Below are 27,816 nucleotides of genomic sequence, written 5' to 3' on the forward strand. Positions count from 1 at the left end.
CAGGAAATACCTCGATAGCTAAAGAGGCCTCAGTTGCAGGCTTATCCTCTCTTCCAGCTCCCTCATGACTGAGACCCAAGGTACAAGTGGGTATTTCCCATTTCCTGACACAGGATGAGCTCTCACTTCCAGACCTTTGTACATGCTTCTCCCTCGTCCTAACACACCCTCCCCCTGTTTGTTTTCCTGGCAAATTTTCACTCACTGTGCAGGTCTGGTTCAAATTTCACCTTGTGAAGACTTCCATGCCACCCTAGGCAGTGAGAACATCGATATTTAGCAACTTACTTTAGTACTTACCTCTAATATTTTATTATAATTATGGTCTGATTTCTTTAAGAGCTGGGCATTTGCTTTACATTTCAACCTATGGCAGATGCTGCCAGTGCCCTGTGTGTGCCAAAGATTGCTTGCTGCACGTGCCAGAGATTCTTTGCCTGAGGACGTGTGTTCTCATGTTGGGAGTGTACTTGGACCCACTCGCAGGACAAGCCAGAAACGGCAGAATGTGAATACCCTGCAGCAGCCCTCAACCAGAGAAGTTGGTGGGGATTTGGGAGTGAGCACCCAACTCCCCAACCTCCGTTGGGATGACTTTGAGCATGCTCATAGCCTTATCTCACAGTTGACCTCTGGGGACTCCAACTAATACATGTCCCAGAGCTTCGCTTAGTGCCTGACTTCCATTAGGTTCTTCTTCTTCTTTTTTTTTTTTTTTTTTTTTGGAGGAAGCTCAGCCCTGAGCTAACTACTGCCAGTCCTCCTCTTTTTGCTGAGGAAGACTGGCCCTGAGCTAATGTCCATGCCCATCTTCCTCTATTTTATATGTGGGATGCCTACCACAGCAGGGCTTTTTGCCAAGTAATGCCATGTCCGCACCTGGGATCCAAACTGGCGAACCCCGGGCCACCGAGAAGCCGAACGTGTGAACTTAACCACTCCACCACCGGGCTGTCCCCCATTAGATTCTTAATAAAAGTGTGACAAATAAAATTAGCCCTGATGTTGATAAGAAATTCATTCATTTATTCATGTGTGCAAAGAACATTTCTGGAGGACTTAATCAGGTTTTAGGCACTGTGCTAGATACAACATGATATACTGAATCATCGTTTCAAGGAATCTAAAACCTAATACAAGAGATAATATATGCAAATGCATAATCTTACTAGTTATTGACTTTAGTCTAACAAATTATCCTCAAATTTAGCAGCTTAAACAGCAAACATTTAACTCACACAGTTTCTCGGGGTCAGGATCCAGGTGGGGCTTGGCTGGGTGCTTCCAGCTCAGGAACTCCCATGGGGTTTCAGTCAGGCTGTTATTTGAGGATGGATCATCTAAAGGCTTGACTGAGGCTAGGGCATCAACTCCCAAGGAAGCCACTCACATGGCTGGCAAGCTAGAGCTGGCTGTTAGAAAGAGGCTTAGTTTTTCATGAGACTCTATAGTTTGCACATAGGATTCTAAGTAACCAGGAAAGAAATGGCTCTTGACTCTCAGCTTTGCTGAGTCACCCTTTGGTACCTTGAGTTCAGCAAGCACAATGAGCAGCATTTTACATCTTTCCCTGGCTGATCACTAACAAGGAGGTTAAAAATTCCCTACACAGGTAGAAGAGAAAGTTAGAGATGCAGAACCTTCCACTCCTCACTTCCTGGGGAAGTTAGGATTCCTTGGAGAGGCAGAGAGGAGCCCTCCTGGCACCCCATCCTTGCTGTGCCAGCTCAGAGCCCAGAACACAGCTGATAACTTGGGCAGTAAACAGTCGAAAGTGGCTGAGAATGTGGGTGCTGACTTGACTTTGTGTGAAGTTATTTAAGCTCTCCCTGTCTTAGTTTCCTCATTTGCAAATTGGGGATGATAATTACAGCTACTCCATGAAGTTGACTGGAAATGAAATGGATTAATAGTCTGGAGCACTGAGTGCCTGACACACAGAAAACACTAGACACAGATGACTTTTCCTTTTTTCCTGCTGGCCCTTTTGCTTTCAGGCAGAGTTCTGTTGCTTCTGCGATGGCTCATTCAGATAGAGATGCCTTGAAAACATATATCAAAAATTGAATCCCAAATATTGATAAAATATAAATATAGTAATCAACGTTAGGGCCTTCCTGGTGAGGAACTTGTATTTGGGGAGCAAAATTCATTTGCATAAATCAAAGGCAGAAACACACAAAGGGATATGTGAGGAGCACTGAGTTGGTGTGGTTTGCACCACACCTGCGTCATCACAGAAGGAGTGGAGACCGACCTGTGGTTTGGTTTGGAAACTAATTTTTACCACGACCTCAAATGAAGCACTGGAGGGAGGGGTTGGGTTTCCCAGAGGAAGGGGCACCACCCAGTGGCCTGCAGAGCTGTCCCATATTGTTTCTCTCCAACATACATCAAATGGGTCATGACTCAACTCAGTAAAATTTACTCAGGCCCAAGGTACCTACCAAGGTATTTTACTCGATTTTGAAGGACACATAAAGGTGGGGACGGTGTGTGCCATAATGATTGTGCTTTTGGGTAGAGGAAGTGGGATGCACACAAACCTGCAGCAGTATGGCAGGCCCTCATGTGAGGTGGACGTGATCAAGTGAGAGAGAATAGAATGCTCCCTGGGATCAGAAGCTGGGTGCCTGGCTGAGGTACTTCTTTGGTGTTGCAGTACTGGTGACAGAGCACAGAGACCTGTCAATGTTGTTTTAGGCACAGGAATAGCGTGGACAGTAGTGCAGAGGGAAAGGAGTTATCAGGACTGTCTGAATCCCCCTTCTCAGGAAGGAAGCTGGGATGACTGCCCCAGGGAGGCTCCTCTAGTGCTCAGCAGGGTTCTGGTGCTTGAGTATCTTCCTTGAGGCTACAGAGATATCGAAATCAAAGGGGTTCTTGAATCAAATGTCTAGCCCACCTCAAGCTGGGACTAGGGGTGGATGAACAGCAAGGCTGATCTGAGCTGAGCCAGTGGCTGAGTCAGATATCTAGAAGGCTGGCAGGCAGCCTTCTGGAGTGGGCAGGCAGCAAAAAGGAGAGCAGGAAGCTAGCTGTCCAAGAGTAAAAGCCAGAGAATCATTTTAGTGTAGTCCAGGGAGGAGATCTCTTGTCTTGGCTTGCTGGTGCGTGGATGGCAGGCTGTGAAGAAACAGTGGAGCCAGGAGAGAGTGTTGGGTACAGCTGGGGAGACATATTGAAACAGGTGAGTGGAGGGTGTGGTTTGAGCCTACAGGGGCCCTAGGGATTTTAGGAATTAGGGTGGCTTTGGTGGGATCAGAGGGGACTTTGGTGTCGTTGCTTTAAGGTCACCAGGCGGGGAAGACCCCAAGGACTAGAATAGGACTGTGGTCAGGAGACTGATGGAGGAGGAGAGTCAAGAGGAGCATCCTGAGGAGCAGTGCACAGGGTACTCTCTTCTAAGCTGAACTTTCTTCCCTGCAGCATGAAGTCTCTGCTTCAGTCCATTCCCCAGTGGCTGCTGCTCATTCCAGCGCTTGGCAGCTACCACCGTGCTCTGTCTTTCCTCCTTCCACTGGGCAGACACTGGCTCAACCGCCAGTGTGACCATCTGCCTGGGGAGATGGGGAGACGCACTCTGGCTGTCCCTGTGGACGCCCTTAATGGATGTTGGCCTCTGTTCTGGGCCATTTCCTCTGGGCCTTGTGCTGTTGGGAGGCCACGGCTCTGCAAGCTCACATTATTTGGCTAAAGCTGACAAAACACAAGAGTCTGCTTTAATTCCCGATGGCATGTAGCTTTGTAGATGTGCTGTAACAGTGCTTCATGCTGCTCCCATTGGTTCTGCATTCCAATCACTCTGTGGGCAGAGAGAGGACCAGGGAGGCAGATCTGCGTCCAGTCCTGTTGTCCTGTTTTCAGCTCAGGAGGCTCGAGTGGGTTTCTCTCTGTAAATGTAAAATTCAACAATTGTGGGCATTAGCTACTTTTTGTCAAGTCATGAACAAGTTCCCTTTTTGATGTGGTGTTTTCTGAGAAATGAGAATTTGTTGATTTTATCTCTAGATGTGTTAATGAGGGTTCTCTCCCCATTTGCAGGCGAGGCCCAGCTCTGCTAGGTTCTCCTGTTCCATACTGGGCCTCCTAGATCTGGCTGGGGAACCAGTGGAGTGAGGGTGAGAAGCCTGGGAAGCTCCCCAATACTTTCAGCTCCCCAAAGTGGGTATGGCTCACCACTGGTCCACTCCCGCTTGTTCTTTACTTGTTATTTCTCGCTATCTTACAATGTACATTTTCTGTCATTTTTGCTTCTTGTTAGAATTCTCTTTTGAATATTTTCCTCAGATACGGCAAGTTTTATATACTTGTAGTAGACTTTCCAGAGACTAAAGCCAATAGAGAGGAGCAAGATGGCGACAGGGAGATGGAATCCTCATGGTATCGTTTCTCTGGTTCCTGGACCGCTAAGCTTTATAAGCTAATAATTCCCTTCTTGACTCAAGTTAGTTTCATTTTAGTTTCTGTCATGAAAGAATACAAGCTATTACTATACACGACACACACACACACGCACATGAATTATCCTGCTAATTAATTAAATAAACATTAGTCAACCTTCCAGTTTGATTACAGAACAGTGCTAGATGCAGGAGGAGATGGAAAATAATATAAGATCCATTCCTTCCTCTCAAAAAAGTTATGTTTCTGTTGGTGAGGCAAGATATATTTCAGATTACAGAATACAAGATTCAAATAGAAAGATCACTTCAGAAGAGGTGCTCAAGATCAGAATATGAATCTTCAAGGAATGGACTTGTCTCTTCAGGTTTTAGAATAATAACAATGGCTAGTTCCAGAGAGTAGAATTGAAAGTCATTTTTCACCTAAAGAACTTATAGAGAATCATAAAATATCCAGAATTTGGAGAGACTCAACACCCTTATTTTTCTGCAGAGAAAACTGAAGTTCAGGATAGAAAATGACCCAGGCGATTTCCCCTGTAAATAGTCAGCAGACCTGGGACTCAGCCCTGGCCGTCTGATGTCCGGCAGAGTGTGATAGCACTCTGCTTGGCTTTAGGCTCGTGTTTCAGCTGTTCAGATATAATCCAAGCACCCTGATGCAGGTATCCAGCTACATAAATGATCGAACCATTGCTGAACTTTTATATTTGTGATTAACATCACCATCATCATTATCATCAAATAATTACTAAGCACTAGATTATGTAAATTAAGTCCAATCTCTGTGTTATGAATTTGCAGGAACATTACATTTATTCTGGGCATTGTATTAGTTTCCTAAGGCTGCCATAACAAAGTACGACGGACTGGGGGCTTCAGTGACAGAAATTTATTTCCTCATAGCATTGGAGGCTACAAGTTTGAGATCAAAGTGTTGGCCGGGTCAGTCTCTTTTGAAGCCTCTCTCTCTAGCTTGCAGACGGCCGCCTTCTCCGTGTATCCTCACATGGTCTTCCCCCAGTGTGTGTCTGCGTCCTGATTGATCTCCTCTTCTTAGGAGGACTTCAATCACATTGGGTTAGCTTTTCTACCGCATTCAAAGATCCTATTTCCAAAAACAGTCACATTCTCGGGTACTGGGTGTTAGGACATAAACAAATGAATTTGGGGAGGGCAAAACTCAGTCCATAATAGTCATTTAAAATTTTCAAAATAACATCAAAAAGAAACAAAAAAATATTAAACATCACAAGAGAAAAACATTCCAAATTTAAGGGAAAAAGTAAAAAAGACCTCTTTCTGGGCCCATGAAGTGGTACTTCCTACACTGGGGATTTCCCCTCTGCACACAGTAATAGCCCTACTCCCCGACCTAAACCCTTCAAGCTGCAGCCCGATGCTTTTTTGCTCTGTCAGCATCCAGTTGACAAGAACTGGCCATCACCCACTCACAGATACCCAGGAGCACAGGAAAGTCGCAAGGCAGCACACAGCTGAAACTGACAGGCCGTGGAGCCTTATCTCCTCTCAAGTGGTATTGTTGTTGTCAAGGGAATAGCATTGTATATATTAATTAATATATATTATATTAATAGATTATTAGTAGATTATGTGCTAACGATTTATTAATATATGATGTTAGTATAATATAACACTATATCATTAATAACTAATATATAATATTACTTAACATGATTATTATGCCATTATATTATATTAATATATTATATTATGTTATATTAATATATAACTATTTTTAATATCTAGTATGGCATATATTATATAATATGCGTTAATATATTATATATTTCATATATAATGCATTTAATTACTGTATATTAGTATTCAATATATAGTAATTTTGCATTATTTTATATTATATGTAATTATATTTATAATATACTATACATAGCAATATGTAATTTTATATAATATATAATAATCATGTATTAACATATTATATATTAATACACACAATATATTAATATATGGCACATTAATATGAAGAATTACTATATATTTAATATATTATATGGCATATTTATATATGATATATTATATATAATTCCATATATTCTATATTGATATATTACATGTATTAATATATTATATGTAGTGTGCTGTATACTAATACATAGTAATATTTTATGTTTCAGTTAATATATTAATGTATAATATATAATTACTATATATTAATCATATATTTGTCTCTTCAAACACTCTACCTGTGTCTTTGAGTGTCTCTATGTTGACTATGAACATAGATTTGACCCTGAACAAGGCACTGAGCTTTCCTGAGCCTCTCTGAACCTCAACTTCCATCTTTTCAAAATGAGGACAATATCTGCCTGCCCGTTAAGAAGAACAGCTGTGGCAGTGGTCAGTGTGACACAGGGTTGTAACCTATAAAATGCAAATCGCATAATAAAGACACTTTCCTACCCAGCAATTACTGATGTGGAGCCCTGTGGCAACGTGGGGCTATCTTGCTGCAGAGGGAATCACGGCTCCATTTGTTACAAAGGGCTCATGATAGATGTATCCTGCAGATAGCATAGAAACTCTGTAAAGAAAAATCATAGTTGAATTTAAACTAGGTATGCAATCTCATGTTGCCCCATGACTTCTAAAACAAGTGTCAATTATTTTACATTTTGTTTGGCTGTTCTTGGAGAGGGCTGTTGTCAACACTTGCACCATAATGAAGCGAGGGAATCCAGGTAGTTTTGTTTGGGAAATTAGAAGCTTGAGATTTGTAAAGAGGAAAAAATAGAGCGAGAGGGAATGTGTTAGCCGAAAATCTCAGTGAGAATTGGTAATTTTCTTGACTGCTCTCACGGCAAGTGCTTACAAGCCTGTCTGTCTTCCTCTGAGCAGCTTTCAATAGAAGATACAACATGTCCATTTGCCACCAGTGAGATTAATTAGTTTCTAACACAGAACAGAAATGGAGCAGATGGGATTTAAGGTCAATAGGCTATTAAAATGGAGATCTCTGAAGAAATAAAATCGTGTAAGAAGTTCCCAGTATTATATTCATTAATTATATTACCAATATAATCAATAGCTACTGACCTCTGGTTACTGTCTGCATTGAGCAGGAACTGATGGGCCCATGTTATGCGGTGCTTCTAGTGCTGACACTGCAGTTCCCATGTTGGAAAGAGACGTTTGAGCTCATAAGGTTACACAGCTTGCAGGTTGTCTCTTCTTCCCCAGCAGCCACTTCAAGTGCTAGCTTGAAGAAAGGGCCAGACTATACCTTGGGTCTAAATGGGAAGAAACCAGAACTTTTTATTGGTATTAGAATTGTTCAATTGAATGTAATTGATTTGTTAACTATTTTTGTTGAAATGGAAAGTATCAACTTATTTAATTTAAATAAATACTATTTAATATATGCATATACATTTGTAACCATTCAAAGCAGATATTTTGATCATAAAATATTTTATAATACAGGCATACAGCAAAAGAGGAAAAGAGTATTCACCAGTCACATCTGTATCTTGATCCTATTCCCCTTCTGTGTTTTCTCCTTATCAGTGGAGTTGATTGCAAAGTCCATTTTTCACTAAGTTTTGCAGAATAGAGAGAAGGAAGAGAAGATCCTCCAACATGACCTCCTTTGGGCAAAATATGGTCATCACAATTTTGGAATATTTTGGCTACATAGTGTCACCCACTACCTTTATGACTTTTCTGCCACCTTCCTCTCTCTCAGAGCTTTCTTGAGCATCGCAGAACCTGGGCACAGGGAGGCCAGAGTCAGCGAGTCTACAGGCTGGATGTTACAAAGGTTTCCAGAGTAGGGGAAATCAAGAGCACAATGTGACGTCAGCCTTTCCGGAGCCTCAAGGACATTCAAAGGCTTTGTTTTTCATTCAGCTATTGAGCTACTGAGAAACACTTCAATCCTGTATCCTCAAAACACTAGCAACAAAGGCTGAGTGTGAGCATGGTTTATATTTCTATTTAAAATGTACATTTTAGACACACGAATATGCTAAGATTCTGTCGGGCAGAATACTCATGGGTCTGGGACAGCATGCTGCCCACTCATGCTAGACGACTTTGTCCAATAGACTGGTCATCTGGAAGCAACACATGGCACATGGTAGGCAAGGCTGCTCATTCAGAGTACATCTATCTACATCAAATAAACAATAAGAAGATCAGAAAAGGAAGACTTTTTGGTGCTAAGCACATTGAGAATAGTCAACAGCCCTCGATAAAGATAAAGTTACAGATGCATATTTCCATAACTATGCATTGCTGATCAAAATTATCTCCCAGTAGAGAACTTCAAAAGTAGATTTATTTAGAGATATCTTTTCTGTAGGAATATATTTCTTCTACTGTAGAGAAATAAATATTAAATGCAGTCTAATGGAACTGCAGTGGGGAAACAAACCACTAGGGAAAAGGAAAACCCAGAATGGAGAATAGATTTGGGGTTTGGGCTTCTCAGATGAAAAAAGGAGGGCCAGCCCCTTTCTTTGAGTGGTATCTGTCTGGCATCTGCTTTATTTCATTCTCAAAGTGAGACCTGAAGGAATAGAAGAGTGATTACATGTTAATAGGACTGGACAAGAAAGCCTTATCTAGAATGGCACTTTCGTCGGGTTGGACTGTGAAGGGGGTATTCTTTATTGCAGTCAATTCATTTATATTTTAAACATCTGCTAGACTACAGTGAAATGAACTCCCTCTTAATCATCACTATCGAGAATGAATAAATATATGCATTTATCTTGCACACAGTAATTGGCTGTGAAGCTTTCAGCAATCCTTTCATTAGGGTGATGAGATCCAAAAATAGATGCCAAGTACGTTTATTGGAAACTAATAGACTCACCTGAAATGTGAAATATTCCTGTAAATGTAGTGGTTTGCAGAGAAGTGTGTGTGTGCGCACGTGTGTATGTGTGTGTGTCTGTGAGTAGTGGAAAGGAAGAAAGCAAGCACTAATTTGTTCTTCCACCACCTTAAGTCCTTCTTTAGAATGAAGATGCGTATTCAGTGTAATTCATCCTCTTTGAGATAATTGCAGACAGGGTTTCTCCACTCTTTCCTCTAATGCAGGTCTAGTCTAGTCTCATTTCTGAGAGCTGCTCAAGAGCTGTCAGTCCTCAGAAGGTTTCCACTGCCTGCCATTTAGGTAATACTGCATCCCTGTCTTTCTCCTTTTTGTATAGTCTTAGATTAGGCTTTGGTTAATTATAATTGGATATTTAGAGCTTGACTGGGGTCCTAGTAGGAGAGGTAGTGTGGTAAGCAGGATTTTGGTCTCCATCACCCCCCACTCAGCCACCTGTGATTATGTTACTGTGGCAACAGAAAAACAAATACAGATTTCAGTACCTGGAAGTGGGGTACTGCTGTAACAAATATCTAAAAAATGTGAATATGGCTTTGAAATAAGGCAGTGGCCAGAGACTGGAAGAATTTTGAGGACCATGATAGTAAAAGGCTAGACTACCTTGAACAGTCTGTTGGTAGAGATTTGGATGTTAAGAACTCTGGTAGTAAGGACTGAGAGGAAGTGAAGAGCATTGTAGAAAATTCCTAAGTTCTCTTAGAAAGTGACTAAGTCACCACAAAGAAACTGTTAACAGAAACCTAGACTTCAAGGAGGCTGCTGGTGAGTGCTCAAACTGGACTTGGAGAACGCTGCCTGTGAGGGCTCAGAAGAAAGTGAGGGAATGATATGGGAAACTGGAGGAAGAAGATCCACGTTATATATTTGCAGACAGCTTAGTGAAATCATGTTCTGCAATTATGTAGAAAGCAGAACTCGTAAAAAACAAACTTGGTCATTTAGGTGAGGAGATTTGCAAGTCAAGTGTTGAAGGTGAAACCTGGCTTCATCTTGCTTCTTAGAGTAAAATATGGGAAGGGAGAGACAAATTGAGGGAAGAACTTTTCAGCAAAGAGGAACCAGGACGCATGATTTAGGAAATTGGCAGCCTATCCAGATAGCAATAGCCACAACCAAGGAGAAATTCACTGTCAAGAACATGTATTCTGGAGAAAAGCCAAGAGTGAAGCTATAAAATCTTTTGCTGGTGCCTCAGAAAGATCAAAAGTCTTGACTCTATTTATCAAAATGTGATTATTAATTTAGTAACAAAACTTTTTTGTAAAAGAGTGAGAATGTGTGAAGTTAGTAATTTCAACAAATTAAGGAGGGATAAGTGCAAAAGTTAACGTTATTGTGTCCATAACATTGAAATAAGTGAAGCCCACAGTGCAACTTTTGCCAAATAGAACAGAGTCCGTTCAAGACCAAGACCTGTCTCTTTCTCTCAGCTGCCCGGGTATTGGCTCCTTCCTTGTGCTCATAGCACTAAAATGTGAAAGACTATGTGCAAATGAGAGGATCTGAAATGGAAGTAGAGCCAACCAGAACCGGGAAATTTCATCATGGGGGAAGGAATTTTAGAAGGGGCTGTGATGCAAACAAAGAGATGATTTAAGATGTATGTGAAATGATTACATGGGCCTGCAGGCTCAAGTGAGCCCATGGGTACTGCTGATCTCTTGCCTTTTCTATGATTTGAATCAGGTGAGTATAAGAAATAAATAATATCATTACATATCCATATATTTTTGCTTCTTCCACTTGTTAGCAATGGGTGCTACCAAGAAGGACCTCAGGCTAGCAAGAGGACAAAGGTTCATTCTACTGGTGTTGCATGTAAATCATCCTGGGATTGATACTCTCTGGATAGTTGGGGCTTAGAATGTGTTTCTGCAACTTTTGAGATGATCACATGGTTTCTTCTTTTTATTTTGTTAATATGACAAATTATATTGATTGATTTTTGATATGAATCAACCTTACATTCCTAGGATGAGCCTCACTTGGTTGTGATGTATTATATATTTTTATGTCCTGCTAGCTTGACTTTACAAATATTTTGTTGAGAATCTTTGTGTCTATGCTCATGAAAGATATTAGGGTGATGCTGGACTCTTATTAAGGGGTTGGGAAACGTTTCCTCCTCTTCTATTTTCTGGAAGATGTATAGAATTAATAGTATTTCTGCCTTTAAATGTTCAGCAAAATTTACGAGTGGAACTTCTGGGCTTGGGTTTTATTTTCTTTGGAGAAAAAAAAACTTGCTTTTACAAGTTTTTAACTAAAAATTCACTTTCTTTAATAGATATGGAATTATTTGGATTACCTATTTCTTGGGTGAGTTTTGGTAGTTTGTGCCTTTCAATAATAGGTCCATTTCATCTCAGTTGTCAAAAGCATAGGTATGGAGTTATTTGCAGTGTTCTTATTAGCTTTTTAATGTCTGTGGGATTAGTATTAAAGTCTTTCATTCTTGATATTGGTAATTTGCATCTTCTGTTTTACCTCAGCCAATTTGTTCAAAATGTTATCAATTTCATTGATCTTTTAACGAACTAGCTTTTGGCTCAATGATTTTTATCTATTTTTTTCAGTGTCATTTAATCTGCTCTAATCTTTATTATTTTCATTCTTCCATTTGTTCTGGGTTTAATTTCCTCTTCTTTCACCAATCTTTTTAGATGGAAGCTTACGTTACTGATTTCAGACCTTTCTTCTCTTAGGATGTAAGTATTTAATGCTATAAATTTCCCCATAAGTACTGATTTGCTGTATCCCATAAATTTTGATAATTTTCATTAGCTTAAAATATTTTTAATTTCTCTTGAGAGTTCTTCTTTGCCCCATTTTTTAAAAGCACATTGTTTTATTTCCAAATATTTCGAGATTTTCCAGCTATCTGTCTGCTATTGATTTCCAGTTTAATTTCATTATGGTGTTAGAACAACTATGTATGATTCCTAGTCTTCTAAATTTGTTGACGTTGTTTTCTGTGGCCCAGAATGTGATATATCTTGGTGAATGTTCCCATGTGCACTTCAGAGTAATATCTATTCTGCTATTGTTAGAGGGAGCGTTCTATAGATGTCAATTGGGTCAAGTAGGTTGATAGCCCTGTTGAGGTCATCCATATTCTTACTATGTTTTTTGCCTTCATATTCTATAAATTATTGATGGAGGAGTGATGAAGCCTCCAAATATAATTGTGGATTTGACTATATTCTCCTTTCAGATCTATCACTTTTTGCCTATGCATTTTGAAGCTCTGTTGATAAGTGCATAAACGCATATCTCCTTGTAAAATTGATCTCTCTATCATTATGTAATAACCTTCTTTATTCCTGATAATATTTCTTGCTCTGAATATTACTCTGTTAGAAATTAATGTAGATACTCTAGTTTTCTTTTGGTTAGTGATTCCGTGCATATATATGCATTTTCCATCCTTTAAGTTCAACCTATCTAAGTCTTTATTTCTAAAACAAGTTTCCTGTAGACAGCCTATAGTTGGGTCTTACATTTTTATCCATTCTGATAATCTCTGTCATCGTATTTATTTCTTTATTCCATTCACATTGAACGTGATTATTCATATCATTGGATTAAAATCTACCATCTTGCTAGCTGTTCTCTTTTTGTTTCATTTTTGTTTATTTTTTCCTATTTTTCTGTCTTCTATTGTTTTAAATGAGGATATTTTGTGATTCTATTTCATCTCATCTATTGACTTAGTATTTAAGCTTCTCTTTAAATATTAGTTCGATTTTCCATATACATTTTAAAATAACTTGAGTCTACCTTCAAATGATATTATACTGTTTCACATATAGTCTAAAGAACCTTCTAACAGTGCATTCCCAATTCATACCTCTGATTCTCTTGTCATACATTTCACTTTTACATATGCTATAATCATGCAATACACTGTCACTATGTTTGCTGTAAGCAGTTATCTTTTGGCACGTTTGAAATACGAAAAAAATTCTATTTTGCCTTCATTTATTCCATTTCTGATCTCTTTGTTGCTTTGTGTACTTCCATGTTTTTGAACTATATCAAATACTTTCTGAAATGCTTCCTTTAACATTCTTCTAGAGGAGGTCTAGTTTGACAGAAATGAATTCCTTGTTTTTGATTTTCTGAGAAAATCTTTATTTCTCTTTAATTTTTGAAGAATATTCTCACTGAGTAAAGAATTTTGCTTTGGGCCTGGCCCTGTGGCCGAGTGGTTAAGTTTGCGCGCTCCGCTGCAGGTGGCCCAGTGTTTTGTTGGTTCGAATCCTGGGCGTGGACATGGCACTGCTCATCGAACCACGCTGAGGCAGCGTCCCACATGCCACAACTAGAAGGACCCACAATGAAGAATATACAACTATGTACTAGGGGGCTTTGGGGAGAAAAAGGAAAAAATAAAATCTTTAAAAAGAAGAATTTTGCTTTGACAGTATTTTTTTTTTAGCACTTTGAAGATAGAACATCATTGTCTTCTTGCTGGCGTGAGTTCTCTTGATAAATCTGCTGCATTTGTTACCATTTTTCCTCTGTAGACAGTGTGCATTTTTTTTCTTTGGCTTCCTTCATGATTTTTTCTTTGGTTTTCAGTGATTTGAATAGGATATGCTTAAATTTTTGTTCTTATTTATTCTTTTGGTATTTATTCTGCTTGGTGTTGTCTGAACTTCATGGGTTAGTGGTTTGAAGTCTGTCACTATTTTGAAAAATCCTAGTTGTTATTTCTTCTTCCCTGTTCTGTCCTTGATCTCCTTCTGGGATTCTGATTACATGTATGTTAGATTGTTTGATATTGTCCCATAGTTGTTGAAATCCCTGTTCTGTTTTTTTGGTTTGTTTGCTAGTTTTTACTGTTTTTTACTCTTTGAATTTCAGTTAGGGTGAGATCCATTGCCCTATCTTCAGTTTTAGTAAGGCACTGTGACTTGAGTCTTGGGAGCATGCCCTCCCAAATGTTATATCTCCTCCTCCACTCTATTGTTTGTTTATTTATTTTCGCATGTACATCATAGTATATTTTGAATTCTGTGTGGATTACATCATGTTCACCACCCGAAAACTAATTATAGTCCATCCCCTCACATTCGATCCTAATCACCCCTCATGCCCTCTCCCAACCCCCCTTCGCCTATGGCAACCACCAATCCAATCTCCAATGCTACGTGTTTGTTTGTCATTGTTTTTATCTTTTACTTATGAGTGAGATCGTATGGAATTTGACTTTCTCCCTCTGACTTATTTCATTCAGCATAATACCCTGAAGGTCCATCCATGTTGTCACAAGTGACCAGATTTCATCATTTCTTATGACTGAGTGGTAGTCCATTGTGTATAAATACCATGTCTTCTTTATCTATTCGTCCCTTGATGGACACCCAGGTTGCTTCCATGTCTTGGCTATTGTACATAATGCTGCAATGAACATAGGGATGCAAGTATCTTTATGCTTTTGTGTTTTCAAGTTCTTTGGATAAATACTCAGCAGTGGGATAGCTGGATCATATGGTAGATCTATCCTTAATTTTCTGAGGATGCTCCATACTAAAAACTGAAAGCTGTCCCTCTAAGAACAGGAACAAGACAAGGATGCCCACTGTCACCACTCTTATTTAACATAGCATTGGAAGTCCTAGCCAGAGCAGTCAGGCAAGAAAAAGAAATAAAAATTATCCACATTGGAAAAGAAGAAGTGAAACTGTCACTCTTTGCAGACGACATGATTTTATATCTAGAAAACCCTAAAGATTCCACTAAAAAACTTTTAGAAACAATAAAGGAATACAGTTAAGTCGTGGGATACAAAATCAACGTGCAAAAATCGGTTGCGTTTCTATACACTGACAACGAAGTAGCAGAAAGAGAAATTAAGAATACAATCCCATTTACAATTGCAACAAAAAGAATAAAATACCTAGGAATAAACTTAACCAAAGAGGTGAAAGACGTGCACACCGAAAACTATAAAACATTGTTGAAAGAAATCAAAGAAGACACAAAGGAATAGAAAGATATTCCCTCCTCTTGGATTGGAAGAATTAACATCATTAAAATGTCCATACTTCCTAAAGCAATGTACAGATTCAGCGCAATCCCTATCAAACTTCCAACAACATTTTTCACAGAAATAGAACAAAGAATCCTCCTCCACTCTTAATGCTATGTCTAGCAAGTATTTCTGCCCTCCCTCAGGTTGGTGCTTCATTCATTTTACTATTTCCATCTGCAGTGGGTTTTCACCCATGTTTTGAGCACTTTCCCATGAAGATTATGGCTTTTGTGTCACAGAGGAGATAGAAGAGATAGTTCTCAGTGGAGTTTTATCAGTGGCTGCTCTCCCGACACCCAGCCAGAACAACAAGGAAAGCTTTCTCAGGACTCTCCCCAGCCTTCCCCATGAGTACCTGGTAGGGTTTCTAGAGGGAGAACCTGAAGGGGGTTGCCAACTGCCCTATGTCTGCAGCCCCAGAGACTTCACACTGTTATAGCCACCCCTTACTGGCTCTTATGGTGTCTGTTATTGCATGCCCCAGGAAGCAACTGCTTGCGTCTTGTTTCTCTTCATGGTGGCCTATGTCTCTGTAGATTTCAGTTTAGACAGTTGGCCTGACACCTCAGTTCTCTGACACATTAAGGACAATCGCTACTTTGCAGTTTGTCCAGCATTATTTGTAAGAGTAGATGTGAGATGATTCTTTCCAGCTCTCTACATCTCTGGGAGTGAAACTGGAAGCCTTCATATTGTTTTTCTAGCACTTACTATGATGCTGAAAATTTGAGCCCTTCCAAAGAGGCAGGAAGGAGTGTTAATAGAAACCAACATGCTGTTTTACATTATCTTTGTTAAATAGGATAATCATATCCCCAAGAATCTGGAGAAACGTAAAATATGTATACATTATAAAAAAAATAAAGCCGCTCCAGATTTTTGTTTTCATTTTTGCTATGCATTGCTTTCACAAATTGCATCATTATCATGGTATGGTATATCATATTTTGCCTCTTGGAAAAATGCTACAATTGGGTAAGCTGAGTCCCTGAGTGATCATTTGGGATGAAATAAATCCTAATTATGATATATCAACCACTCAAATTAAATTTTCTGACCATTTGAAATGGTTAAACTAGGTTCCAATATTCCCCTCCCAGGTAGCTGTAAATCTATTCCCTACTCAACTTATTATAGTTTATTAACGTTATAAAATGTCTGACAATATGCTATAAGGTTAAGAATGGAAATTTGAACTATACCACAATGAAATCTGAATGTAATAGAATATAGTAATGAACCATGATTTCTCCCAAAATTTAGAAACACTTTTGGTAAATAATTTAGAAAACTTAGACCTCTAGTGATTTTGTGAAGTTCAAACTGATGTTTTTATATTATAAAAATTGCCCTTAAAATAATATGACATATTCAATATTATTCTCAAGAGAACAGTCTGTGGTTTTATGCAGCACTTCACATCATTCAAATGATGAGAGATTGTGGATATTTATATACCAGTCCAAATTTCACAAAAGTGATAAATGGAGCACAAATATCAAGCCCAGGGAAAGTGGTGAGGCTTGTCTACACAAGCTCCTGCACTCCTTTTTATGGCCAAACCATTTATTATTGGCCTGGTTACTGGACTCGTGTAGGCTACTGGGTCCTCTTTGTTCCCAGACCACTCTCATCAATGTGCCTGTTGGAGTTCTTATCCTAGTGCTGGTTTCTTCACATATGTCTGCCCCTGTGCCCTGCCTCAGGCCACAGCATTGGGTGCAAGCCCAAAGATGGACCAGAGTCTTAAAGAATGGCTGAGTGGGGAGCTCTGCAAATCCTCTCCTAAAAAGCAGTGATAAAGCAGGACAAAGTTATCATCAAAAACATCACTTTCAGACGCTGGAAATCCATGAAATACATAATGAATTGATAAGAGTTTATTTAAAAAATTGCTTTCAAGTAATAACAGTAGGAATTTGTGTTGTTTTAACCTGTGGTTTCTCCCACCCCATTCATCCCAGTTCCATTAGTACAGTACTTCTACCAGGATGGAGCAAGCCATGAAAACCAGTAGTTCCATTGCCTTAGGGGGCTGACTTGATCTGAACCTAAGCACATGCCCAAGGGCGTAAAGGTGAAAACAAAGAGATCTTGGTGGCAAAAAATCAAAGAAGCCCAACATCGCAGCAAGCCTGAAGTGGCAATGCTGGTTGGGGTAAGCAACAGACCAGAAGGACAGTTGGAGTTTGGAGAATGAGATAGCTACTGTGAGACTTCATAATATCCCACATAGTGTTTGTGGTCTGGAATACTTCAACCATCTTCAAGGCTATGTATATTCACAAGAGAGACAAAATAGGGCCCCAGATATCCACCCATCTCTAGCTGAATGCCACACTCAAACGAGAAATGAGAATACTTGACTGAAAGTAGAAGCAGGACAGACTTGTGAACAGTCTGAATGTTGAATGTATTCCTTAACTCCAACACAGATCCACCTGTGATACAGGATCAAGATGTTTAAGCACAAATTCTGAATCATCATTGGCTGATCACTAAAAATATTGACCCAGGTGCACCCCTAGGAAGCCAAGCTTAAAAATTAAAAGAAGAACATTTATAAAAAGAAAACGTAGCAGAGACATCATTGATCACACACTGTAGGGGAGACCATCTAGAGAACTGGTTCAGACAAGTCACTACACAGACAAAAAAATTTTACAGGACAGAAAATACTACTCTAGAGGGAAACGGAGTCAGAATTCAAAGTCGGTATAGTAAATTACACAAAATGTCCAGTTTTAAGCAAAAAACTTAGACTTGAAAAAAACAGGAAAGTTATCCATAAACACAAGAAAAAGCAGTCGAAAGAAATTGTTCTCTAGGAGGGCCTAGATGTTGGACTTAGCTGACAAACTATAATAAATCTGTTCAAAGAACTGAAAGAAACTATTTTTAAGAATGAAAGAAAACTATGATGACCATACACTCTAATGAAATAGAGAATATCAACTTCCCTCAGCAATATTTTGTAGTTTTCTGTTTAGCAACCTTGCACAACTTTCACATATGATGTTAATGTAGCAGCACTGGCTTCCTTTCAATTCACATTTACACAGTGTATTTTTTCATCCTTTTTCTTTCAACATAGGCTCTTGAAAATAGCATATTGTTGGGTCAAGTTTATTTATCCTGTTTTATAATATCTTTCTTTTATAGAAGTGCTTAATTCATTGACTTTTAATGAAATTACTGATACAGATTCGTTTGTATCTACTATCTTTCTATTTGTTTACTATTTGTGTCATCTGATATTGTATCCTTTGTTACTCCACTTTCTAAATTTTGGGGGTTAATTTGTTTGTTACTCTCTTCTCTATTGAGTTTTTTGCCATACACTTGTGTTTTTACATTTTTCTCTTGAAATTGCAACGTGCATTTTAAAAAGCTAGACTTTATTTTTAGAGCAGTTTTAGATTCACAGAAAAATGCAGCAGAAAGTACCCAAGTACTGCCAACCTCCACAAATGAACAACCTCCCACACCATAGTGGTGCATTTGTTACAACTAATGAATCCACATCGACACAGTATTAGCACTCAAAGTCCACAGTTTACAATAGGGTTCACTTCTGGTGTTGTACATACTATGAGTTTTGGCAAATGTATAATGACGTGTATACACCATTATGGTGTCACACAGAATAGTTTCAATGCCCTAAAAATTCTGTGTTCTGCCTATTACAACATGCATTTTTATTAAACTTATTACCTTGAGATAATTCACATACAGTTTAATACAGAGAGATTCACATACATTTGTAGGAAATGATAGAGATCCCGTGTATGCTTTAACCAGTTTCCTCCAAATTTAACATCTTGTGAAACTATAGCACAGCATCCCAACCAGGAAACTGACATTGATACAATCATCTCATTTTATTCAGATGTTCCCAGTTTTGCATGTACTCATTTGTGAGTTTAAGTGTGTATATTTAGCTCTATGCAATTCTGTCCCATGTGTCGTTTCATGTCTACCACTTTAGTCAAAATACAGAATAGTTTCATCATCACAAGGATGCCTCGTTTTGCCCTTCTGTTTTTTACAACACTCATTTCCCTAACACAGTGACCTCTCATTCCTAATCCTGGCAACCATCAATCTGTTCTCTATCTCTATAGTTTTTCCATTTCAATAATATTATATAAGTGAAATCATACGGTATGTAACCTTATTGGATTGTTTTTTTTTCCACTCAGCATAATTCTCTGGAGATTCATCCAAATTGTCATGTTTATCAACAGTTCCTTCCCTCTTTATGGATGAGTAGTATTCCGTGGTACACATGTACCTGAGTTTATTTAACCATATCTGTGTTGTTTCCAACTGTACCTTCCTTCTAACAATGAATGAGTGATTCTGTTTCTCTGCATCTTTTTCAGAATTTGGTGGTGTCACTTTTTATTTTAGCCATTCTGTTAGTTGTACAGTGATATCTCCTTGTGGTTTTGCTTTCTACTTCCCTGATAGATAATGATGTTAAATACTTGTGTATGCTTGTTTATCATCTATATATCCGCTTCAGTGAAATGTCAGTTCATGTCTTTATCTTTTTCTGGTTGGGTTGTTTTTTTAACTGTTGTGTTTTGAGAGTTCTTTACATATTCTAGATAATACTCCTTTGTCAAGTATGCATTTTTCAGCTATTTTCTCTCAATCTGTATCTTGTTTTTTCTTCCTCTTCAGAGTGCCTTTTGCAGAGCAAAATTTTTACTTTTGGTGGGGCCTGATTTTTATTTTTTTTCCTTTTACGGTTTGTGCTTGTTGTGCCTCAGTAGTCTTTCCAAGATCTAGATTCCAAAGATTTTCTCCTATGTTTTTTTTCTGAAAGATGTATAGTTTTAAATTTTAGGTCTGTGATCCATTTTGAGTTTCTTTTTGTATAAAGCATGAAGTTTAGGTCAAGGTTCATTTTTTTTTGCCTATGAATGTACAATTATTCCTGCATCATTTGTTGAAAAGACTACTTCCATTGAATTGCTTTTGTCCCTATGTCAAAACTCAGTTCAGCATATTTATGTGGGTCTATTTCTGAGTTTTCTATTTTGTTCCACTGATCGACATATCCATCTCTCCACCAATACCATACTGTCCTCATCACTGAATTTGATGGGAGTTAAATTAAACTTACAGATCAGTTTGGAGGGAATTGATCTTTACTATGTTGAGTCTTCCAATCAATGAACGTGGCACATCTCTTCCACTTGTTTAGTTCTTCTCTGATTTCTTTCATCAGTATTTTGTAATTTTCAGCATCCTGCCCATTTCTTGTTGTGTTTATACTTAAATGCTTCATTTTCTTTGGTGTGGTTGTAAATGGCATTATGTTTTTAATTGCAGTTTCTGCATACTTATTTTTAGTATACAGAAATACGATTGATATTTTTATGTTGATATTGTATCACACAACCTTGCTGAACGCCCTTCTTTTTTATAGACCTTTATTTTTGTATATTCCTTGAGATTTTCTATGAAGACGATCATGTCTTCTGCAACCAGGGGCAGCTTTATTTCTTCATTTCCATTCTGCATGTCTTTTCTTCCCTCTTCTTTCCTTATTTCAGTGGGTAAAACTTTCAGTACTATGTTGAATAAGAGCATTGAGAGCAGATATCTTTGCCTTACTCCTGATCTTAAGGGTAAAATATTCAGTTTATCAGGATTAAGCACAATGTTGCTATCAGTTTTGTAGATGTTCTGCATTAAGGTCAAGTGATTCTCCTGTGTTTCTAGCTCACTGAGAGTTACCATGTGTGGCTGTGAGATTTTGTCAAATTGTTTTTTGTGTCATTCCCTTCTTTAGACTGTTAATATGATAGATGGTATTGATTGCTTTCAAACATTAAACCAGCCTTATATTCCTGTAATAAATCTCACTTGGTTACTATGTAAAATTCTTTTTATAAACTTTTATATTTAATTTGCTAATATTTTGTTGTGGACTATTGTGTCAAAGTCCATAAAAGATAATTGTCTATATTTTTCTTTTTCGGTATTGTCCTTGTCTTGTTTTTGTACCAGCCCTGTAAAATTAACTGTGAAATATTCCTTCCTCTTCTGTTTTCTGGAAGAGATTGTATAAATTTGTTGTCAATTCTTTAAACATTCGATAGAATTCTCCAGTAAATCCACCTGGGCCTGTGGATTTGTTTATTTAGGAGCTTTTACATTATAAATTCAGTTTCTTTAATGGTGATAGGACTATTCAGAATATCTATTTTATCTTGGTTACTTTTTGGTAGTTTGTGACTTTTTTAGCATTTGGTCCATTTCTTCTACTTCGTTAAATTCATGAGTGTAAAGTTGCTTATAATATTCCCTTTTAATCATTTTAATGCTGCAGGATCTGTCGTGATACCCTCTGTTTCAGTACTTTCTGATACTGTTGACTTGTGTCTTCTCTGATTTTATTTTTGTCAGTCTGTCTAGAGGATTATATCAATTATATTTAGGTTTTTGAAGAAGCAGCTTTTTGCTTCATTATTTTTGAAATTATTTCCTGTTTTAAATTTTATTTATTTGTGATCTTGCCTTTATTATTTCCTTCCTTCTGCTTGCTTTGGATTTACTTTGCTCTTTTTTTCCTAGTTTCTTGAGGTGGACATTTAAATTATTGTTTTGAGAACTTTGCTCTTTTCTAAAATAAGCATTTACTGCTATAAAATCCCTGTCAACTCTGCTTTAGCTGCATCCCACATATTTTGATATATTGTCTTTTCATTTTTGTTTGGTTCTACATTTTATAAAAAAATTCTTTTGGACTTCCTCTTTCATCCATGGAGATATGTTATTAATTTCAGAGTATTTGGAGATTTTTCTCTTGTCTTTCTACGTCACGTATTTTTAACTTATAGCATTCTATTTTTAAATATGATTGTGATAGTATTAAAAAAGCAATCTGATTCATTTACCCAATCTGGAGTTGAGCTGGTTCTGCTCTGGCTTTTAGCTGTGGTTAATTTCAGTTTGCCATGAGTTCCATGTACATTGATGGTAGGATTCATTTAAGGATGGGGATCCAAGACTCCAGAGAGCACTCCCAGCTTTCTTGCTCATTTCCACAGCTTCCCATGACTTGGGAGACTCTGTTTTATAGTCTCACTCCAATTACCCACTCCTGTCACCACAGAATCTCTCTCTGCTCTCTTACCCTGTCCCCAGTCTTTCATGCACTACTCTGTATTTGAGATTAAACGTCTAAAGGAAAAATTGATGGAGTATGCAGATTATTCTGCTTTTGGTGTCTTTCTTGATTCTAATCTACCAGGCTGGCCTGCAGTTCCCTACAGGTTTAGTTGGCTTCTCCTTATCTCAGCCACGTTCTCTTTGCTGATGGCATGTTTATCCTTCTTCTCACCATACCTCAGAGATGGAAGCAGAAGTAGGTCTCTTATTACCTTGGAAGGTTCCATCCCTCCCCAGAATATAGTGCATTTAGAATTCTTTGCATTTTTAGCTCTCTAATTGGTATCACATAGGATGATTTTGGAATAAATTGGGTTTTTCTCATATATTGTGAGCAACTATATACATATTGCAACCTTTTAAATCCTAATGAGAAGTAGAAGTCCCACTACTCTCTTTAACCAGTGGAACCTCTCAGCAGTCTCATATGACACCGGTGGTAGCAGAGTTTGGGAGCTAGCGGTTTGGTTTTCAATAGGTTTGGAAAAAAATGTTACAATGTCTCCCCCATGCTCTTGTCACTAACCCTATCTATCTTTTCCAAAGCGCTACTCCCAGAAAAAGATACTTATTTTTCTCTCACAGGCATCCTCACAAATCCAGTGGAATCAGAGGTACCCTAACAGTTGAATAGTTCTATCTTTCTCTCTCATTCAAGGCTGGAATCTGACATCTACTAATACTGAGAAATCATGTAAGTGTTACCTAAGTTCTCCATCTCTCCACCCATGAATAAGACCACAAGTTTAACTGACAAGTCTTGCTTCACAACTTGGACTATGTAACGCTTTCTCTAAGTTAAAAGCTGTTCTGAGTACTTCAGGTATATTGACTCTATATGTGTGAATGCCTTACATATCAGCAACTTTGTAACTCAAGCACAATTATGATTCCTCTTTTATAGTAGGGATATGTTAAGTGGTTTACCTAAGATCACATGCTAGAAACTGAAGCCAGGAAGTGCTGAGCCAAAGACCATGCTATTTTCCTCTAGGCCATATTTCCACACTCTGTAGCAGCCCCTTTAGACATTAGGTAATAATGGCTATGCCTGCAGCAGTCATGACTTATTTAAAATCACGTTGAGGAGTGTATCATGTCAATTGCAGTCACAAAGAGAAGAGATTATCCCTGGTTTCTACTGTGTTTTAGTTCACAAATCTATATTTTCTAACTATAACCATTACTACTACAATCATTATTATTTATTAATATTACTAAGTAAAATATTGCTATTACCTTATCGTATCTACCTAGCGCTGACTACCTTGACACTAGTTCATGGTACGTTAACTTTTTGTGGCAAGTATTTGCTGCCCTTCCCTGTAAAAGGGTTATCTTCTCAGCTCACTGACTTCAGGCTTGGCCATGTGCTTTGACCATTGAAATTTGGGCTTAAGTGACACATGCCTCTTCCAAGTGCAAGTGGTTTCATTTCCTTTTTGCCGTATGCCATGAGGCTGCCAAAATCCCAGAGTGTCTGCTCTATCTACCTGCATTCCAGAGTGAGGATGATGTGGGAGCAACACTGTGGCTGCTGGATATGCAACACAGGAGGAAGTTATACTTTGTTGTATGCCTACAGCACGTGGTGGGGGTATTTGTTACTGCAGCACAACTTAGCCTAAGCTTATAAAGGGTTCCATGATAGGACATGTTATTATAATTTTATTAAATTTATTACATATGTATGTATCTCTAAACTGTATGATGCATTGGTTCTCAAAGTGTGATTGAAGGACCCTCTGGGGGGTTCCATAGATACTTTCAGGAGGGATCATGAGACCAAATCTATTTTTATAATAATACTATGACATTATTTGAATTTTTTCCTCTCATTCTTTCATAAGGGTAGAATGGAATTTTCTAGAGGGTTCATGGTGGGTCATGATGTAGTTGCTCTGATTGCTAATGGAACTAATTCTTGTTAGAAAGTTTTAAAACTTATTCAGCTTTAATTTCTTATATGGTAAATATCAATAGCTGTAACCCAAATGAAATAACTCTTTCCAGATCTTTAATCATTTTAAGAGAGTAAGGAGTTCCTAAGACCAAAAAAATTGAAAGTCATTGACATAATGTATATTAAGTATATTTAAAATTTTTATGTAAGTAGCATTTAGTAGCTTGCTTTGTCAAATCAACATTATCTTTCCAAGGTGTAGACAAATCAATACAGTGAGAACCAGTTCATTCCTTTTAAGTGTTTATACTATTACAAAATAGTTTTAAAAAGAGGAAAATATCTGGTCTTTAAAGTTTTATAAGAATCCACCTGTAAACATATCTGAGCATGTGACTTTATAAAGCACATACATTTAATCATCTTTCCAAAGATCTTTTATTTACCTATGAATAATATATTTGCTTCATGACTGAAGTTATGTACTCTCCACTTCTGCTCAATAGCCCATTGTCAAATTCAGTGACTGAATGGGCATTTTCATATTCTCCTAGCCATGGCCTCTTGATTTTACAGAAAAGCTCGTTCCCTGTCAGTCTCATCTTCTCACTGGGGATTTTCTGTACTCTTGAGAGGCCTCTAGGATGCAAGCAGCTCTGCAAAGACTGCAGACCTGAGACCAGCACAGCATCTGGCCCTGACTTGGCTTTTACCCTGCTGCCACTGTGGACATTTTCTCCAAACCCTGGTACCCTGCCTTGATCATCCCCTGAGAGCTGGTTATGGGTCACTGGACTATGTGATAGAAAATTCACATCATCTATATGCAATGCTTTCCTATATTTTTATTACGGAGAAAATATATAAAAGGTAGAGACACTAGTATAACAGACTCCTGTGTACCAATAACCCAGCTTCAGAATTACAAATGCATGCTCCATCTTATTTGAGTCACTTCTCCACCCACGCCGCACTCTCTCCACTGAATTAGTTTTAGTCAAATCCCAGACAGCAAACACAAGTCATATGGTATTTATCTCTACAACATACAGATTCTTTTTTTTAACATAACCATAACATCATTACCACATCTAAAAGTCAACAATAATTCCTTAATATTACCAAATATCTGATCAGTATTCAAAGTACCCCAATTGCATCATAAGTTTTTCCAACTGGTTTTTTTGTAATTAGGATCCAAAAGGTGGCTATGTTTCAAATCTACCTGTACTTTCCCTTCCATCTTTTTATATCTTGCAAGACATTTGTTGATGAAACTGGCTTTTTTGTCCTATAGAATTTCTCACAGTATGGATTTTGCTGATTGCAACCCTGGGTGTGGTTTACCATGTTCCTCTCTCCCTTGTATTTCCTGTAAACTGGTAGTAAAATATAGTCTTGATTAGATTCAGATTCACTGTTTTTGACAAGACTTCTATATATGTAGTGTGCACACTTCCTATTGCATCATATCAGGAGGTTCATATTGTTTGTTTCCCTTTTTTGTGACGTTAATATTGATCTGTGGGGTCAGGTGTTATCAGAATGACCCACCATTGTAAATTTCCCATGAGTTAATAGTTCCAGTCTCCACTTATACCACTTCCTGCTATAAGTCTCAACTTACACAATTTGTGCCATCTGTTTCACATTACGAGATCCTTCTCCTGCTACTCTTGCTTTTTTGAATTTTATTTTTTGCTATCTAACTTCAGTAAACTGAAAAAAGAGAATATTTTCTCCATGATAACAATTCTGTGTAACTTGATAACTTATGGCTTATCTACTTTGTAAATTCTCCACATGAGCTTAAGCGTGAGTTGTTGGATGTGGCACTTTCTTATGTGTGTTAGATCAAGCTTGTTAATTGTGTTATTTTATTTTTTTATTTCTTCCCTGTTTATTGTTGGCTGACTCCATCAACTCCTGAGAGAAGCATATTGAAATACCCTATTTTGATGGTTTATTTGCCAATTTTCCCTCTACGTTCTAATTTTTGTGTCAATTATTCTGATGCTATGCAAGAAAGGTGCCCTTAAGTTTAGAAATATTAAATGTCCTTGGTGAATTAAACCTTTTATTAATATGTAGCGATTTTTAAACTATCTACTTCTGACTTTCAGCTTAAAACTGAGCTTGTGAAAACAGAGTAGAATGGTGGTTACTGGGGTTTGGGGGTTGGGGATTGAGGGAATTGGGGAAATGTTATTTAAGGGTAAAAACGTACAATTAGTGGATAAATAAGTTCTGGAAACCTAATGAACAACACAGTGATTTTCATCAACAATACTATACTATAAACTTCAAAGTTGCTAAGAGACTAAATTTTAATTTGTTCTCAACACAAAAAAGAAATGATAAATGTGACGTGATAAAGATATTAGCTAAAGCTACTGAAGTAATCATATTGCAATATATAAATGTATTGACCAAACATGTTGTATACCTTAAACTTCACAATGTTATATGTCAGTTATGTCTCAATAAAAAATCATATAAGGTCGAATTTTGTCTAATATTAATATAGTGTTCCTTGTGTAGCCTTTTTCATCCTATAGTGATGATGCATATTGCTGGAATGTGGTTTTTAATCAAGTCTTAAAATATTTTTAACTGGAGGGTTTAGTGTATTTATAATCATTATTTATTGATATATTGAACTTAATTCTACTATTTTCTTTTGTACTTTGTGGTTACATGCTCTTTTCTTTTGTTTTCCCTCTTTCTTGCTATACTTTAGAGTGATTGAGATTTCTCCATTTTGATTTTTCCCTAGTTTTGAAGGTAAATCTATTTCTATTTGTTTAGTGGAAACTGCAGAAGTTTTAAAAATGAATATTTAGCATAATAAATTCTAAGATTAATCATTATCTTTATCCTTCTGTGGAACAGCAAAAATAGCTTAGAGCGCTTTAGCTCCAATTGTTCCCTTCCCCAGTGATTTGCTAGTGTTGTCTGGTATTTTAGAATCATCTTAATATTTTTTTTACCTCATCTTGGACTGCTCATCATCCCTTCCTTTGTCAGACTAGCTTCCTGAAGTTTATCTACCTTTCAGAATGACTTTTAAGGTGATCCAGTTGTAGCATATTTCTTCCTTTTATTTTTAGATTTTTCCTGAAAATGACTTCTTAGCTCTCATTCTTGAAAGATACTTTTTTCTGGATGTAGATATCTAAGTTGACTGCTACCTTCAGAACTCTAGACACACTCTCTCAAACTTCTGGGTTCCATTGTTGCTATTGACTGCCAGTTGGAATTCCTATTGCCTTTGCCTTGAAGGTAACCTGATTCTTCTCTGATTGCTCTTAAAATCTGCTGTTTGATTATATTGTATCTGAATTTGTCTTCTTTTGCTTGATATTCCTTGGAATTCTTACCTTTGTGCGTCAGG

General features: G+C 37.7%; 1 long non-coding RNA gene across 2 annotated transcripts; it reads right to left on the bottom strand.

Annotated features, from left to right (window-relative positions):
* Nucleotides 1-1,000: 1,000 nt before the first annotated feature.
* On the bottom strand, nt 1,001-27,647 carry LOC103561028 (uncharacterized). 2 transcript variants are annotated; one of them, XR_011540289.1, is made up of 4 exons: nt 27,413-27,639; nt 7,485-7,678; nt 6,852-6,972; nt 1,004-3,893 (listed from the first exon to the last, which is right to left on the bottom strand). It is a non-coding gene; the product is annotated as an uncharacterized lncRNA (long non-coding RNA). The 2 variants fall into 2 exon arrangements; XR_547341.2 differs by lacking the exon at nt 6,852-6,972 and having other exon boundaries at nt 1,001-3,893; nt 27,413-27,647.
* Nucleotides 27,648-27,816: the final 169 nt, after the last annotated feature.

Source organism: Equus przewalskii, chromosome 1, assembly GCF_037783145.1.
Source record: "Equus przewalskii isolate Varuska chromosome 1, EquPr2, whole genome shotgun sequence".
NCBI classification, from domain to species: domain Eukaryota; kingdom Metazoa; phylum Chordata; class Mammalia; order Perissodactyla; family Equidae; genus Equus; species Equus przewalskii.